Here is a 5031-nt window from a genome sequence, read left to right as displayed (position 1 = left end):
CTTCTCTCCGCTCCACTATCGAATAATATGCATGCATATGAATTATCGAGAAGGAACATACCAGCAACTACAGTCGGATCAGCTACGGCTTCATCGTGACCTATAGCCAAAACCCGTCCCACCCCGCCAGTAATTACTGCCTTTGGGCAGTTTCTCTTGTAGTGGCCCACCTCGCCACAACCGTAGCAAGTTTGGCCTACACCCGCGTTGGGAACTTGAGTGATCGACTTTGCGGGATCCTTGCAGAAACGGACAGTATGCCCCATTCTGTTGCAGTTGGAGCACTGCATTTCCCAACAAGGTCCATGAATGTGATAAGTGCATTTGGTGCACTTTGGAAGGTTACCCCCATAAGGCTTTGTTGGGTAGGGATTTGTAGGAACGGTAGTAGGTACAGTAGCAGCATTTACTGAAACCAGTTGTTGTTTCTTTGCGGATTCTTGGGAAGACCCATCTTTCCCTTTATTCCATACTCTCTTCCTATTATTGTTGTTGTTGTTTCCCTTTTGTGGTTCTGGTGAAGAAACCGTTGAGTTCTGATGACTTCCATAATCAATAAGAGATTGTGCCAGTTCCTTGGCACTTTCAAAAGTGTCAGGTTTTGAAGCTAACACGCTTGACCGAATTTGGGGCGACAGTCCCCAAATGTATCTCTCTATTTTCTTGCTCTCAGGAGCAATCATATATGGACAAAGGATTGCCAGATCGCAGAATCTGTTGGTATAAGTTGCTATGTCAGTACCAATCATTCCAAGAGTCCAGAGTTCGTGCTTGAGTTTTTGAATCTCTCCTCATGGAAAGTATTCTCTCATCAGCATGATTTTTAAGCTCTCCCATCTTATGGAATTTGCCACTATCAGGGTAAGTACCTTAACATGGCCATTCCACCAAGTTAGAGCTCTATCAGTAAGTGTGAAGGTTGCAAACTTGAATTTGCTGTGCTCGGGACATGAGCAGATTTCAAAGACTGATTCTTTCCTTTCGATCCACAGCCTCAGAGTCATCACACCACCAGTTCCATTAAACATCCGGGGTTTGGCATTAGTAAAGTCCTTATAGGTGCATTCTCGGGATTGCCCATGACTCTCGCCATGGTTGGATGGATGTGTGCCAGTTCCCGAGCCAGTAGTAACGGGTTATTGATCTGTGACATGGCAGCTGCTACAGCTACGGTGACTGCTGCTTGGAACGTGACAACATCAAATTAAGGAGGTGGAGGTGGAGGTGGTGGTGGTACAGGTGCTTCCCCACCGTTGTTTCGTCTTGGGTTCCTACGCGGAGGCATCCTTCAACTATAGGTTGAAAAGATAAAGATAAGAATTCCATAGCATAGAAACTGTATGTGTCTCATGAACTAAATTGCTATAGCCCAACAACAAATGATAGTACGAGTCCCAAAATAGAAGAATGAAAGTTATTTGTAAGAGTGAAAATATGAAACAAGCATTTGGTTTTTCCATAACTTTTTAAGGATTGAGTGAAATACTCCACGTAGTAATAATAGTGCCACTTATATTAATATAATAGTTGATACAATGATCACGGAAATTTGACACCTATAAGGGTCTCCGGTTACAAAGTTTAAGAAATTTAAAAACTTTTAGCCGAGGTCCTAACTTATAACAAAATTTGAGATTTTTGCAAGAACTACTTGCGACGTAGGTTGCGCTTGGAGCTTGACTCCGCATCCGATTGCTTCGATTCCATTAGACGCCTATCAAAGGCGGCTTGTGGTTCCCTCAATTCGGCGAGGGTTGCAATCATTTGTGCTTGTAAAGCCTCGGTTTGGAGTTGGGCATTGTCCTGAATTCTGTCCAGCCTACGATTGTCAGAAGTGTGAACCTGTACAAATGGTAGAGGTGACTTCCCCAGATGGGAGTCGGTCCTTTAAAGTTCCTTACGAAGACGGGAGGTTGTGCGGGTGGTGGGTTGATCACTTCCGGCTCTGATTCGGTACCGGAGTCATCATCCAATTCTATGGGTTCTTCATCCTGCTCGGGATCCTCTTCGATCCATCCCCCGTTGCCTTGGTTGGGATAGTAGGGGTCGTCGAGGTGGTGAAATCCAGCCATTTGACTGTACGAGAATAGGGTTTATAAGAATCGAATAATGTTTGGAACATGTAAGAGTAAACAGGTATGTTAAGCTATTCTAAGTAATAAATACTCCTATAGTATTTAAATTCATGTGTTTGATTCTCGTGATGTTTTGGTAAGTTTTGACTTGTTGTTCACTACGAGCAATCCTCGATATATATTGGTCCGATCTCAGACAAATATAGTTGATCATGCTATATTTGTCCCAAATCCGATTACATATATCGAGTCTTAATCGTAGTGTCCAACTTGTCTAAATACTTCTTGTATAGTTATAATCATGAAAATAAGTTTGTTGTATGCATGTATTTGTACTTAAATGAACTAACATTATAAGTTAAACGAAACGAGGCTTAGGCGTAAAACAAAAAAAAATGTTTTATCAGAGAGAATTAGACCCTTAAGCATTTATAGTTTGTATATCTTATGTGGTTCGATATACTTAGTTCACTATAAACTCTGCTCTGATACCAATCTGTCACACCCCCAAACCAGAACGGCGGAAACGTTCGGGGGCGGATGACTTCATGTGGTAGCATAACAAATGAATACATAGTAAAGAAAGCAATACAACCATCATATATATAATTGAAATTTTACATTGTTAAAAAGTACATGTTCAAAACCAATTACAATATGATGCCAAAATATGAATTTAAACTGACGACGCAGCGTCCCTTCTTCAAAAGCTGTTTGATTCCTGTAATTACTAAATCCCTGGGACATACATGTAGTTTTGAAAGAGTAGATCAGCATTTAAGCTGGTGAGTTTCATAAGTATTAAATGATAATGTTTGTATGAATTGAAATGTTTTGTTTTTGTTTATTTGTTCCTTGAAATCCCATATTTTCTACTAGCATAAATGTAGCCTTCTATCAAGACCAATGTTTGTTTCTAGAAAATGTATGTACGTATAAAATATCCAATATGTTTGAAAAACCTCGTTAGTCAATGTATTTTTAATACCCCATATGAGTTTTATAACCATGCTATTGACTCGGATTGCCTATACACAACGTTCTTCAGGCGTTGGAATGTTCTGACGTTTGTCACCCCAAATGGTGGACTGTAGCTAACAGTCAGGGCGCGGGTTGTCAAGCCCGTATAGATCTATACACAAACACCATGCTCCCCCTCCAAGGGATTTTGGTATATAATACAGGACTTGAAATGTGTACTCGAACGTACGTGAATTTATGTCTCACAAAACTTAGTATAAAAACAGATTTACGTGTTAAAATGTTTGTTTGTTCTTGTATGTGAAACTGACTTCTTGAAAATCTTGTTTCTAGTATGTAAAAGTTAGTAATGTTCTCATAAAACTATACCTATTATAGCTTTCTAAAAGTGTGTCTCGTTTGTTTAGAAATCCGTAGGAAATGAATCACTTGTTATGAAAGTATAAATTTTCATAGTGTCTAAGTTGGACACATATACATGCAATCTAAGCAGATCGTTTAATTTAGACATATATAACAACATTTTTCATTTCAAAAGATATAATGTTATCGTGATATATTGTACATACGAAAGTTCCCTATAAAGTTTATAAATCACATATGATTTTGTTGAATAAAAGTGTATAATAAAACTTTATATAACACACGATAATAATCGTGTGTTTTACTTGTATTCCCCCCCTTGAAAGCATATAAAAGCATTTATAGAATATTTAAAAGGGTTAATTAAGGGGTATGAACTCACTTGAAAGATCGAAGAAAGGCGAGATGAAAACCGGGCATAATTTCTTGTCGGGAAAACGGATTTTCTCGGGAATCTCGGTAGTACAAACGACCTTCGGGACTTGAGCAAGGTGACTGGGGCTTCAGGTTAGCACGGGCACAGAAAACGAGGCAACAACGCAAGAGAAATGAGAGAGAATGGCCCTTTTCTTCGGAACCCTCACATCCCTTTTATAGGGGGTGGGAACCGCCTCGGTACGCTAGGCGTACGCGTGCATCACACATGACCGGATCCTCAACTACCTCGGAGTTCGGATGGGACGGGGCATAGCTTCGCATAGACCTTGAGTACGATGGGTGTACGAGCGTACGCTGGGCGTAACTCGGATCGACTTGCTGACTCTTCCTTCGGATAATACCATGATTAAATAATAAAATTTATATTTTATTTATTTAATAAACTTCTAAAATTCATATCTTCTTCATACGAACTCCATTTTCGACGTTCTTTATATCCACGTGTACGAGAGACTATGCTCTACAACTTTCGTTTAGATTCTGTCGGCAAATTTTGAAATTATTTTTATTATTTATTTTTAAAAGGTCGCGTTAAGAAAATTTCGTTAGAAATTCATAACTTCTTCATCTGACGCCTGTTTTTGCCAGACTTTTTACCGCTGAAATACCATTTTCGAGACCTTCGATTCTCGTTTAGGTCATTCCGGCCAAAAGTCGCTCGATCTCTTATTCGAGTTTTTAGCTGTCTGTCGCTAAGCCGAACTTGGAAAAATCATAACTTCATCACAAAGTCAGATTTGGGCGTTCTTTTTACGTACAATCACGGTTTAATGACATCAAACATACTAGGTAATTAAATAGAACTTTTTGGACATTTTATTTTCGAAGTTAATTTCATTATCACAAAAGTGGTTATAATACTTGAATTTTTAGGTCATTACATAGAGTTGAAATATCGGGTTGTCACATTTTGGGCTTTGATGCATGAAATGATGCGAAGATTGGAACTGAGTTTATCATCGTAAATCATGAGGATTTGACCAGAAGGAAGCTTGAGGCGGATAGCTTTTACGTTACAAAGGATATCAGCATGATTGGGGCTCAACCAATCCATGCCAATGATAACATCAAAGTTTTTTTATAGATACTGGCATAAGGTCGATGGGAAATGAATAACCGTTCAGGGTAAGGGTGCATCCTATGAATATATCGTTAGCGTTCTCTTTCTCGCCGT

This window comes from Lactuca serriola, chromosome 6 (assembly GCF_051521515.1).
Source record: "Lactuca serriola cultivar US96UC23 chromosome 6, Lser_US96UC23_V15, whole genome shotgun sequence".
Taxonomy (NCBI): domain Eukaryota; kingdom Viridiplantae; phylum Streptophyta; class Magnoliopsida; order Asterales; family Asteraceae; genus Lactuca; species Lactuca serriola.
The sequence above is the reverse complement of the archived record's forward strand: the minus strand, read 5'-3'. Positions refer to the sequence as shown.